Source organism: Corvus brachyrhynchos, unplaced genomic scaffold (assembly GCF_000691975.1).
Source record: "Corvus brachyrhynchos isolate BGI_N302 unplaced genomic scaffold, ASM69197v1 scaffold79, whole genome shotgun sequence".
Lineage (NCBI taxonomy): Eukaryota > Metazoa > Chordata > Aves > Passeriformes > Corvidae > Corvus > Corvus brachyrhynchos.
In genome coordinates this window covers 627,966-641,495 of record NW_008240023.1, presented here as the reverse complement: position 1 = coordinate 641,495, position 13,530 = coordinate 627,966, and the positions used below count along the sequence as shown (strand labels likewise).

The following is a 13,530-nucleotide window of genomic DNA, read 5'->3' as shown; positions in this document are numbered from 1 at the left end:
AGGGCCTGGCTTGTGTAACCAAGCACTGGAAAGAATAAACCCAGGTCCTTTCACGCTCAAAGATCTTTAAGGTCCCTTCCAACCCAAACCAATCCCTGATTAATGGAGCAGAGATGGAAATCAGTTGGATGGTGCAACACTGGAGAAGTCCAAGAGCCTCATCCCCTGGCCTTAAAACCTTCCCAAAAGCAGAGGTGGAACAGCCAAATGAGGTGATGGGAGCAGAATGAGGCTATCTCTGGAAGGAAAAGCGATGCCAGCAGTTCTCCTTAAGTCTCTGGAGCTGGCACGGTCCTGCCAGCCTCCTTATTCCAGCCCTACCTAGTTTGGGAGCAGCATGCAAACACTTGGAAGGGAAGGAAGAAAGTGTTTAATAAGTCTGAAATAATTTGTTACAAATTCATTAGCTATTATTTCAGCTGCGTGACCTCCTGAAGGGACTTTCTAGAGGGCCAGATTATGCAGTCAACTGAAAATATAAATAAGTATGGAAAGGGCAGAGATCACTTTGCTCAGCCAAACCGTGTGGGATGTCAGGTTAAGTTTCCTGTCGGGTGCATCCGTGCACTTCCAGGAGGGGAGCGTGGCCCAGCATTTGCATTTCTTCTGCCATCTCCAGGGAAAACTGTGTGCTACGGGAACCAGCCAGTCTCCCTGAAAAAAAGCTTCATTTCACTCGTTTATTGGTGTTGATTTCAATCCCCGCTGCTTTTAGGGAGCCTTTAATTGGAATGTACATTCACACCGACATTTACTGACGGGGAAGTGCTGCATTCGAGGTGAAATGTGCAGTGCACAGACAGACACGGATCTTCCCCATCCCTGGAAGTGTCCAAGGCCAGGCTGGACGGGGCTTGGAGCAGCCTGGGACAGTGGGAGGTGTTCCTGCCCATGGGATGAGCTTTAAGGTCCCTTCCAGCCAAAACCATTCTGTGATTTTATGATACGACGAGGCCCATCTGTGCCTGTAGAAGAATGGCAAAGAGAAATTTCAAAAGGAGACCCAAAGCATTTTTAACAGGCAAAAAGCACACAGAGGAGTGAAAAGTTCTTAAATTAAGTCACCCCAGCCATCCTCCACACCCATGGCGTAGTTAATTAAATCCGGGCTCACAGATGATCTGTGTGTTGTGTGCAGAAGCACGAGCACATTTCTCCAGACAGAGGCAGATCCAAGCTTCCCTCTTCTCTCCCTGCATTCAATCTGATTCCCTCATAAGCCTCTGAACCCTCATTTCAATCACCGAAGGTAGCACCCAGCCTCCCTCCCGCTTCACAAGCATCACATGCAGATTTCACCTGGAGAATACGAAACTTAAAGAAACATCTTGTACTGCAAACACAAATCGTGGGTAAAACTCGGTTGTACAGAGCAGAAAAGCTGTTCAGCATCAACCAGAGGCTCCCATCACCCCTGGGAACATCCAAGGCCAGCTTGGATGGGGCGCTTGGAACAACCTGGTCTAGCGGAAGGTGTCCCTGCCCATCCCAGACCGCTCGTGAAACCCAGAGGGGAGCGGCACTGCCAGAGCCGGAGCACGGAGCCTTTGTTCGGAGCAGATGCTGCGGGGAGCTCGTCCTGCTCCCCCCCAGAGCGGGGATTGCATCAGAGCCGCGGTGACACAGGTTATTATCCCAGCGGGAACCTCGCAGGGGTCACTCTCCGAGGTTCAAACAAGTCCAGCTTTTGCAGCTGGCAAACCTAAACAAGACCAGCCAGCTGCTGCCGAGCTGAGTCAGCCGCACTCGTCCGCCTGAAAGCGTCCACTTAACCCGTTCACTTAATCACCCAAACCCCAAAAACCTGACAACTGCAGACAGCGAAACGCACATCTGCCTTTTGCAGCACGACCGGCTAGGAGAGACCGTGGAAACCGATTTTCCAGGGCTTTTTTTCCTAGGCTGCGGAGTGCGTGCTGCACACAAATCATGTTGCTGGGAGCCGGGCTGCTCTGAGTCAGCAGGGCATGTGCTACACCCCACCCCAGCCATCGGGGGGAACAGCACGCATTTCAATATTAAACATGTGATTAAATCCTCCACCAGACACAGACAAGCCGACTTGTTTGCTCCTCGAGCAGAGAGGTTCCATCTCTGCCCGCTCCTTCCCCCAAAAATTTGAACGAGACTGTTTGTTCCCCTTTGAGAAACAGCAGCAAGGGAGCGATAACTTCGCTTTACCTCTCGCGAAGCCATAAAACCCAGAAGTGCGGTGAAAAGGCGACCCGAGAGCTCTGAAGCGGATAATTTATTGATAGGAAAGAAACACGAAGCAGCGGCGCAGAGAGCGAGCAGAATAAAGCAAGATTTTAGAAATGATTAGTCAGTCGTGGCACCGAGAATTAAATCCCTCGGGGTGTTCTTTTGTGGGACTGGAGGCTCTGGGAGCAGAGCAGGGGGTTGGGAAGCTCCCGGCGCTATCCGGGCTGGAAGCGCGTTGCTAAAGAGGCTGTGAGTAAGATCTGGCTCCCCGTCCCCTTCCCGTGGTTTGCCTGCCCGGCCCGGCCCGCCGAGCAGTTTCAGGGAAGCCCATAAAGCAGGGACCAGCCCCACGCCCAGTGCGAGGAGTGATGCTGCTCCTGAGAGCCTTGGAAAAATGATTCATGGGTGCTCAGAGCCCGGACAGGGCGCGGGGGGATGCGCTGCCCACGCTGCTGAAGGTGGATGGCAGCATCCAACCCCGCAGAGTTAGAGATAAAATATCCCCCCCGAGCAGCCCCGAGGGAGACTCACAGCCACTCTGCCGTTGCCTGCAGAAAGCCCTGTCCCCTCAGGAGCCACCACAGCCCCGGGTGCCCAACCGGAGCTGGCAAACAACATCCGACCCCTCGTTCAGGCAGAGCCAGACAAAACCACGCTGAAGTGCAGCATATTCCGACAAAACAACAACAAAAGTCAGTCCTCTGCACACCCCCAAACCCCTTCAGGCCACAGCAGCAGCCTTACCTGGCCCTCATGCAATGCTGCGTCCAGGACATCTCCAGAGCTGGAAGGGACCCACGGGGATCATCGAGTCCAACTGCTGGCCCTGCACAGGACACCCCAAGGAGCTGGGCACCCCCGGGAAGCAGAGGCAGCCGTGGGAAGAGGCTGGCAAGGAGAGGAGGAGGAAGAGGAAAGAGAGGGGTAGAGGGGATTGTCAACACCAGGGCAGGGAACGGGCTCCGTACCTCGAACGGTACTTAAGCGGGCTGCAATCTAGAGGGCTTGGTTTAAGAAGCCTGGTCTAAGGGTTTTAAACCTGGTTTAACGGGATATTCTGTGATTCCAAGCATGGGCAACGCCATCTGCATGGAAGGCAGCAGCTGTAAAGTTTAGGAAAACGAGTGCACTGCGTGGTGCTTGCATTTAAGGGCTGGGAGAAACGGTGGGACCGAGGAGAGATGCAGGACCAAGGGTGGCTTTTGCCAGGCTTGTGCCCTGCTGATGCAGCTGCCAGGCCAAGGAAAAGGGACAGAAAGAGCTTTTTTTTATAAGGAACTCCGAGCTTATGCCACCCTTTCAAATTCCAAGTCACTGTCACCATTCCCAGGGTGCCCAAAATGCCAATCCCAATGACTCACCCCAGCCCCACAAAATCCAGAGCGCCTCATGCCGTGCCAAGGACTCCTTCCCCCGGCAGGATTGTTTGTCATATAAAAATATAGCTCCCCCTTCAAGAGGGCAGCGCCCTGTAACCCCAGGTATTTTAAAGAGCTGAGCGATTCTTGACATAAAAAAAAGATCAGAGAGGCTTTATTGACTGCAGCAGGGTTAAGCCGCTTTATTCCGAGTGAGAATTTGGCCCCTTGACTTCAAGGAAGCCGTGCTGATTAATCCCAGATGCAGACCTGGCCGGGTACAATCCCTTCCCAAAGTCCTGGGACTGAATCACCTCCGTTGCTCAGAGCCTGGGTGGTTATCAAGGAACGAGGAACAGCACCTGCCATGAGGGAAACATTGAGGATGGGGCCAGGGAGTTGGGATTGAGGAATTCAGGGACCTTCGGCATGTGCCTTGTAGCGGCGGGGAAGATGCCAGAGTAACAACCTTTCTCCTGCAAACGTCTGGGAATGGCACCTGGGATGGGAGGCCAAAACCTGGGCACTGAGCACAGCAGGCAAGGAGATGGGGAATCTTCCTTGTCTCCTTCCCACCAAGGGCTTTTTGTGGTGCTCTGTAAGGATCCGTAAGAGTAAAACCAGGATTAAATCCATCCACTCTTCAGGGAAGCTGCCCCAGCATCTCTTTGGCAGTTTTGAGGAGCAAACACAGCTTCCTTCCTGCTCCAGATGCCAAGGAAAAGGGTCTTTTTTCAGCTCTTTTTTCAGCAATCGCCTCCAAGGCTAACTCAGGACAGGCGAGGTTTCTCTTCCCAGAGTTGTGGGCATGAGTGCCATACTTTTTGCAGGAAAAACTAAAATCCTTTACACGTGTGCCCGTGGAGAGGTGGCAAAACTGTGCCACGTGGCGATAAACACCAGGACAAACCAGTTCCAGGGCGGGTGTTGATGGGTTCTTGGGTCTGAAACGCAGTGTGGGTGGCACCTACCCCGCCAGGTCCCTCATGCAGGGGCATTAAAAACTCCTGGCTATAGGATGCCAGTGTCTCTCCCCAGATTTCCCTTGAGGGTCTCTGCCCCACGTTTGCATCGTGCAGGCCAGGCGGGCTCCGAGGGCTGGGCTCTGCGTGCGGAGGAGACTCGGCAGCACTGCTGGGAAGAGGGAAATGCCTGGGCTCGCCATTCCCCTGCTCCAGCCCGGCCTTCCGAGCTGTGTTTGTGAGGGCCGGCGTCTGGAGCGGGACGGAACCCGAGGATTGATGGGCAGCAGCACATGTACAGCTGTGCACATCTGGCCCGCAGGTGTCTCAGCTGCTCTTTGTCAGGGCCATGAAAAAGCACCCCGAGTTCCCGGGGCAATCGTACCTGTCCCGTGGATTGTTCCCAGAAGCCCCCAGGATTCCGTGGATTTCATGTCTCTGCCTTTCAGTGGGTGGCCCCAAATTTTTTTTTTTTTTGCTTGTTTTCCCATTACTGTTTTATTTAAAAGAAGGAGTTTAAACCCTAGATGCTTTTAAAACAGGGGGGGTTTGTTGTTATTAATTCCACTGGCATCAATCCACACAGCTGAGTCAGTCACAGTGGATGTTTATCATCCTTTCCCTGATTTACTCCTAGGAGTAGATGTTACTACAGAGCCTTTGTGCTGCACTGATGAAAAAAACTGAGGCTGTTCCTCCTTGTGCTCAGCCACAGATAGAGCCAGACTCGCTCCCAAAATATTTAATCTATGCAAGGGCAGGTAAAGTGGGGAAACGGGTAGGAAAAGTCTCGTCCATGGGGTAGGAAAATCCCAGAGCATCCCACAGGGATGCTGCCGCTCCTGAGGTTTGGGAACTGCAGCTGCACGCAGGAAAACTGTGAGAGCAGAGGAGATGCTGGCTGAGCGGGCCAGACCCAGAGAGTTCCCTTGGAAAAAGAAGAAAGCCACAGAGGTATATGTTTATTTTTAGAGAAGGTGTTTTTCCTAGGATCTGTATTATTTTGGCAGGAACGCCGAGGGGGAGGAGGAAAGGTTTCCCTTCGGCCAATAATATCTGCTCTCCTAAAATGGGGTGGAGGCAGAAGGGTGTTCTCACAGCCCCGTTGGTATCTCAGTTGTGTTTATCCCTGGGTCCAGAGACCATGTCCCAGGGAGCTTGGTCCTAAATTAAATTCCCCCTTAGCCTGCGAGTTGTGTCTGTGCAGGGTGGGATGTGTCTCAGCAAAAGCGGACGGGCCACCTCTGGCAACTCCACCCTCCTTCCCTGATTTCTGCCCGTTCCCACCGCTTTGGCCCCATTTTGGGTGGGCATTTGAGGCAGTGCCTGCCCAGGATTGCAGGTGCTCGGGCAGCTGGAGCCCATCCGGACCCGAGAAGGCCGCAGGATGTGGGACTCGGGCAGCAGAGGAAGGTGGGATGTGGCTGCTCTCAGCCTTGGCGTGAGCCTCGGAGCTCTCCTTCGGGACACGTCGGTGTCTGGGCAGGTTCTCCTCCCCAGCCCTGGGTATTTCCCTAGAGCTGCACCGGGAGAACACCTCCTTCCCTGCCTTTTCCCCGCTTGGTTCCACACCTTTCTCCTGTGGCTTGTGAGTGAGGGACTCGGGGCAGTAGATCCAAGACGCAGCAAGCCCTGGTGAGCTCTGCTAGCCAGGAGGGCTGGTGGGGGCCATCTCCTGCCCCTCTTTGTCCCCCATCCCTGCCCACACACCCTTCCCTGCCTTGGGAGATGCCTCTGGTGTCCCTCAGTGCTTGTTCCTCTGAGCCACCCACGAGGCAGCTCCGATGGTTCTCCCAAACGCCCGGGCAGCTCTGCTTTTCCCTGCTCCGGCTGCTCATTAGCAGCTTCCGCCCCTCGGCAGCTCCGAGCTGCCATTCCAGTGATGGGCTGCCAAGGTTTTAACGAGGGGCTCCCACAAACCTGCCTCCTCCTCCTCCTCCTCCTCCAGCTGCCACCAGCCCCACTCAGCCTGTGGAGGAGTGCAGGCCTTTGGCAAGGGGAGTTCTTCCTGTTTAAAGCTCCTTTTTGTTGTTGTTGTTGTTGGTTTAAAGCTGTTTTTATATTTGTTTTAATTTTCTGGCCAGGGAGGGACACGGCACCTTGGGGCAACACATTCCTGAATGCCCAGAGGTTGCTGCAGGGAGGAAGGACATAACATAGCAACTTTGAGCATCCCAGCAGCAAAATGCTTCGTTGTTCAGCATTCCCTTCTCCTCCCTGTGGTGAGCACAGCCCAGGAGACTGATTTCAGCTGGGCTACAACCTGAAATGCTGAAGAATTGGCTTTTTCGAGGTGTTTCGGGCCCCAAAGGACAGCTTTTTCCACGGGGAGTTGTTGAGCCCACAGGTAGCAGCCACTGAATTCCTCTCCTTGGTGAGCATCCCTCTCTTCTTCTTGAGGGGTTCATTCCATTCAAGGCCAGGCTGGATGGGGCTTGGAGCAACCTGGGATTGTGGAAGGTGTCCCTGCCCATGGCAGGGGGTGGAACAAGGTGGGCTTTAAGCTCTCTTCCATCCCAAACCATTCTGGGATTCTGTGGAGACCAATAACCTCTTCTGCAGCAGCGTGAGGGGAGAAAAAATACTTTAAGCAAAATTATGGAGTAATTTCTGGCAATATGCGAGAGCAGCACTCACAACTGCCCCAAATTTCTTTCAACCATGGGTGAGGAGCTTTTTAGCCAGTCCCAGCCTCGTGGCCGTGCTCCATCCTGCTCCAATGGCTGGGAGCAGACCCAGGCAGGAGAGACCAGGGCTTCTTCTTGTGGCATCATCCCTTTAGGATCCTCAGCTTTCCCCAGACAGCGAGGTGTTAGCAAACCATGGGCATTCCTCGGTGATGCACAAGAGGGTCTGGAAAGGGAGAAACAGCCTCAGGGGGAGGAGAAAAGGCTTCAATCTCCATTTCCTCATGCCACACCCCCATCAAACTGCTCCTGATAACAAACTGGGGGCTGCAGAGCACAAGGAGGATGTTTCACCTCCAGCCAGCCACGGGCAGATAAATGCCCCAAGCTCTGAAAAGGTGAATCAGAGAGAGGAGAGGCTTCTCCCTGGCTGAGGAAGGGTCCGAGGGGGGCCCCGCGGCTCAGGAATGAACCTCTCTGCCAGGGATGTGTTTTGAAACATTTTCCCAGCTGTGAGATGCACATAACTGTGGCTTTCCCTTCATCTGGGAGACTTCAAGAGCAGATGGGTGATAAGGGTTCAGAGCAGCAAAGGCAGAGCAGCCCGAGCCAGGGGATCTGGTTTCAGTCTGTCCATACCCGCAGCATTAGATCTGATTTTGGCCCTCTCTCCGCCCCCTCGCACGGACACAATTATCTGAATTCCTTTCTCCGCTGCTTCCTCCCCTCTGAAGCCCCGCAGCGTGGCCCTGCTGCCTTTTCCAGGGCTCCCTCCTTTCCGGGCCTGTGGAGGGGTCTGTGCCAGGGCCACGGGGACCGGCACCCCCCAGACAGCGGAAAACAACCACGAGGCTGGAAATTTATCCCCAACCCATCTTTTGTAGCCTTCCCTGGTGCGAAACACCCCCAAAATCAAGGGATTTCTGCTGGGTTTAGCCTTTCCTGGTGGGAAACACCCCAAAACACAAGGGAATTCTGCTGGTTTAAGGTGCATTTTTTTTTGCACCATCCAAATCCCGGAAAGGTTTTATATTTAAACAAGGATGGGCTTAAGTTGAAACAGGTTTATATTTAAATTCAACCAGCTTAAATTTAAATTATTATAAATGATTATAAAATAATGATTTATAATTCTAAGATGATAAAATGGGGTTTTTCCATGCAGAATCTGGGGCACGGAGATCCAGAGGGATGGGAATCAACCTTTCCAAGGGCTCTGCGTGGTCCTTGTTCACCTGTGAGGTGAAAAAATCCCTTAAATTAAACAGGCTTAAATTTAAATGAATAAACTTAAATTTAAATGATGCTTAGATGAAAATAAATTTAAATTAATTTTGAACAATTTGAATTTAAACAAGGCCAGGTTGGATGAGGCTCTGAGCAATCTGGTCTGGTGGAAGGCGTCCCTGCCCATGGAATGAGATGAGCTTTAAGCTCCCTTCCAGCCCAAACCACTCTGTGAAGTGGCTACCATCACTTTTACATCCAGGGACAGTTGACAACTCCCTGAAATAATTTGGGAAGATCCCTTCAGCAGTGATCCTGCAGCGAGTGTAGCTTTGTGTAGGCAATCCATTGGCCAGTGCTGCCCTTCTTCCATCAGCTTTGCTCTAAAAATACCAGAGAATGTATTAAACCGTGCAAAAACAGGGACGAAACACATGGGGAGAGAGCTTTCCCCATGCTCAGCCACAGCAGAGCCCCGTGTGATGTTCCCGTCACCCCACCTGAATTCCCATCCAGCTGAAGCTCTCCGTGTGTTGTAGCTTGGTTTTTCCCAGGGGGGGTTGAAACTGGATGATCCTTACGGTCTCAAACCATCCTGTGACTCCATGATTCCGTGAGTCCGTGATTCCGAGTCCAGCTCCTGCCAGCCACCACCGTGCCTCCAGCCCAGCAACGGAGATGAACCCGAGCCAAAATATCTCCAAAATATCTCCGTGTGCTCCCTGCCTTTGGTCTCGCAGGAGCACTCAGCCCCAGGCACGGCTGGGAAGGCAATGTGGGGAGACTCGGAGCTGGGGCCAAACGAGCCCCGTGTCCCCCAGCTCCAGGTGGGATGGAGCTCTGCAATACGGGCAGTTTGCGTGTTGCCTTCCAGCTTTTCCAGCCTGCAACACCTCCCAGGCATGGGGAAGCATTTTTGGAGCACGGCTGTTTTCCACTCCCCCTGTAGCCTGAAACAGCTGGGCCATTTTTCTTGCCCAGAAAACAAAAACAGCGGCGAGAAAGAGGAATCACCGTCGGGTGTGGAAAATTTTCAGCTCAAGAGGTCTAAATTTCGGGAGGTTTTCGAGCAGATGGGATGCTGGGAGGCAAAGTGTCCAGACCTGACCATGGGTGCTCTGATTGATCTGTGCCATAGGGCTTTTTAGAGGGATTATTCCCAAAACAGCTGGGAATGATGATCCCATCAGGAATGGGATTTTAGTGATTTTCTAAAGCAGGAGCATCGCCTTTTGTGCTGTAACCCAGCGTTGCTTGAAGCCACTGGTGGGGCTATTCCAGAGTAATTTTTTACACTAAAAAGAGGAGATTAAGGGAGGAAGAAATTCCTCACTCTGAGGGTAGGGAGGTCCTGGCACAGGTTACCCAAAGAAGCTGTAGCTGCCCCATCCCTGGAAGCGTTTAAGGATGGGGCTTGGAGCAACCTGGTCTAGTGAGAGGTGTCCCTGCCCGTGGCAGGGGTGGAACAGGATGAGCTTTGAGGTTCCCTCCCAACCCAAACCACGCTGGGATTCTATGAATGCCACATCTTCCTCACCTTGCCATGTTTGCTCTGTCCCATCTCATTCAGGCCTTACCTCCAAGCAGAAGCACCCTGAAATGTGCCTGGGACATCTTCCCAGCTATGGTGCAGCACCTGAGCATTAAATCCTTAATTAACAGCGTGGATGAGGAGCAGTGATCTCAACAGTTGTTGCAATTCCAGCTCCTTCCAGCAAAGGATGCTTGGTCGGAACCCAAAGGCAGCACTGAGCAGTGCTGGGCTCTCAGCTTGGACCCACGCTGCTTTTTACTTCCCCAGGCTGAAGGGAAAGTGGGGAGAAAACAACCCATAAAATTCCTGGTGATGGGCAAAATCGGGGGCAGCTGGTGTGAGCTGCACCCCTCACCCCTCTCACCCCTCTCACCCCTCTCACCCCTCTCACCCCTCTCACCCCTCTCACCCCTTTCCCAGTGCCAAACACAGGGCAGGAAGGTGGGGCAGCACCTTCCTGGCAGGGACTCAGGCTGGCAGAAGCCCACATGGAGGGAGAGAGAGGCTGGGCCCAGGAGGCAGAGCCTTTTTTCTACATCCTCAGCTTTAAAAGAAGTTGGAAAAGCTGCCTTTAAAAAAAAAAAAACAGCAAAACCCAGCAAAACCAAACAAACTCCCAACGGTTTTCCTGCATTTCCCATTTCATTTGCACTCTTGGCCATGCCATGGAAATGATTTCAATCCTTTTGTAACCAAACCCGCCCCAATCCTATATAAGCAAAGGCCTGGGGGACCTGTTGCGAAATTTCCTGCAAGCTGGGCCGTGCTCTTGCTGCCACCTTCCATCAGGCCAGCAGCTCTCTGCTCCTGTGATTTCCATGATGGGCTGGGAAATGCTCCTAAAGCAGGGAAAAGCGGATCAGCAAGGCCTCAGCCAGAGGAAGCTGTGCTGGGTCTGCACTGGGGCAGCGCATCACAGCTGTGCTCTGTGTCAGGGTAAGAGAAACGCTTGGAAATGCCTGAGAAAAGCTTGGAAATGCCTGAGAAAAGCTTGGAAATCCCAGGAGAAAGCAGTTGCCATCCCTGGAAGTGCTCAAGGCCAGCTTGGATGGAGCTCTGAGCAAGCTGGTCTAGTGGAAGGTGTCCCTGGCCATGGCTGGGGTGGCACTGGATGCCAAGGGCAGCCTCCACACACCAGGTAGGAGAGGAGAAAAGAGCAGCCTGCTGAGGTTTTGGGGGGCATTTTCCCTCTTCCTCAGCCCTTCCTTCCCCCTGCAAGACTCATACTGCAGCAAGCAGGGGCCAGGTTGCTGACATGAGGGTCACAAGCCAGATTCAGAGTCTGGTATCAAAGTCTGATTTCACAGAATCACAGCACGGTTTGGGCTGGAAGGCGCCTCAAAGCCAGTCTAGTTCCAATCCCTCGGGAGCACAGGATGGGATGTGGCAGAGCCATTCCAGAGCTCTGGAACATCTACGATCCACAGGGAAGAAAATCACCCCGTTAGCACCGAGCTGCTGTGAAATTCCCAGTTCTCCAGCTGGTGCTGGAAACCGGAAAGAGCCAGCGGGAATGAGGTGCCTCAGGGCAGCAGCAGCCAGAGCAGGGGGTCTCAGCCGGGGTTGAAGACATCAGCTCTGCCCTGGGAGCAGCTTTGTGCTGAGCTCTCCACTCTTGGGTGGGATTTTAAAAATCCCTGGAACTAGACCAGCTTTTTATCTGGTTTTACCTTGTTTTCCTGTCAGCCACATTCAGAGAAGAGCAGGGCACAGCGAAACCTTGTGACCATCTTCCACCCCCTTCTCCTGCTCGCTGGAAAAAATAATAATTAAAAAAAACCCAGAAAATTGCTCCGTGGTATCTTCCTCCTCCCTGGACTTCATTTTTCTTTCCTGGAGCCCTCCCTGGACAGGGAAAGGACCAGCCTGTCATCTGTCAGACGTGGGCATCCCCAAACCACTGGGAGAGGTGGAGCTTTCCTAAGTGGTCCTGGGCAGCCTGACAAGTCCCTGAGCTCGCCTGCAGAATGTGGTTGTAATTAGATAATTAATAACTTGGAGAGGGAAAGGAAAGGAAATCAGCTAAATGGAAGCTTTCCTCGGTGGGAGGAAATAATTATATCTGCTTTTTGATATCTGAGCTGAGGTGGCTTTGCTGAAGGCAGGAGCAGCATCTCGTCCTGCCCCGAGCAGGATGGGGGATCCTGTGGGCACTGCGGGGTCATGGAGTTTGTCCCACAAAATGTTCCCTGTTCCTGGAGGTGTTCGGGGCCACGTTGGAGCGACCTGGGATAGTGGGAGGTGTCCCTGTCTGTCCCTGCCAGACTCTGAATTTAGGCTATCTATCCAAAAGTCTAAGGAATTGTGCTTCCACTTGCTCCTGGCAGACTGGATCTTGCCCTGTGCCTGGATTAACTCCACACTGCTGGAACCAGGGGCAGGATCCAACACATGGTTTCAGACCACAGCCTGGATTTGTAGGAAAAAAGCCCTTCCCACACAACCTGTCTCACAAAGATGTCCTGGATTCGGTGTATTTATTTTTCTTCTCTTTTTTTTTCCCCCCTTCTCTCCAGACTGTCCAGTGTCTGCAACTGAAGTGGAATTGGGATTTATCCAAGTTTGTAGCTTCTGAAACCTTAAAAACCTCAAGAAAACTGCTCCAAAAGACCCCTCTTGACCTCCCTCGCTCTGAACTCTTGCGGAGCATTTTAGACTGAGCAGCAAAACGGCACCGAAGAGAAGGGGCTGAGACTTCGCAGCATCTCTCCCCAGAACGACTGACCAAAGAGAGAAGGAGAAGCAACATTCCTGGTTGTTCATTGTTGTTGGGATTTTGTGTCTGTCTGTCTGTGTGTTTGGTGTTTTTATCGCTGATTTTTTTGGTTTTTATTTTTATTTCTGAAGAAAAAACCTTAATTCAGGAAACACATTTATGAGGCATCTTTGGGTTCGAGTTTTACTTCCCCTTAGCTGTATTCTTCTCTTTTTTTTTTTTTTTTTTTTTTTTTTTAAGTTCCAAACCTGATTTCTTGTACAGTCATGGCAAAACTGGACCAAGGCTCTCAGAAAAAAACAGGACAAGGAGGAGAAAAGCCCACCATGCCCCCAGCTCCCTGCATGATTTGTTTCAAGTACAGCCTGGGTTACAGACTGCCCTCCACACTCTGCCACCTCTCCCTTATTGCTCCATGATTTGCTACCGCTCATCCCCTTCCCCCCCCTTTTTTTTTTAAATTTTTTTTTTGTTTTCATTTTCTGTTCCAGTGTATATGTTGCTTATTTGTTTTATTTATTGAGATATTTTTAACGAGCTAAGAGACTGCAATGTCGCTGTGTATACTGCTTCTCTTGCCAATAAAAATAAAGATGTCATGCAGCTACCGGGGCTTTGAGATTTATGTTCTCGACTCCATGGCCCCCAGCAGAGGCTGAGACTCTTCCTTGCACCCCACAATGTTTTGACACTCAGAATTTTGGCTAAAAATGTCTTTCCCAGGGAGTGGGTGATGGGTGTGAGCCTCACTTGTCCGGGCTGATGTCCTGCAGGACGATTTGGCTTGGAATGGACCTTAAAACCCAACACCTTCCACTAGACCGGGATCTGGAAACATGGGGCTAAATTATCCCAAATGACCTTTTCTCCCCATCCACTACGGGAAGAAAAAAAAACACAAAAA

At 52.1% G+C, this 13,530-nt stretch overlaps 1 protein-coding gene across 1 annotated transcript in view; it reads left to right on the top strand.

The window, feature by feature from the left end:
* Positions 1 to 13,234, top strand: part of TWIST2 (twist family bHLH transcription factor 2) — a 28,702-nt gene extending 15,468 nt beyond the window's left edge. Inside the window, exon 2 of the mRNA XM_008640707.2 lies at positions 12,427 to 13,234. The gene's annotated coding sequence lies outside the window, so the exon portion shown is untranslated. The remainder of the gene's footprint in view (positions 1 to 12,426) is intronic.
* Positions 13,235 to 13,530: the final 296 nt, after the last annotated feature.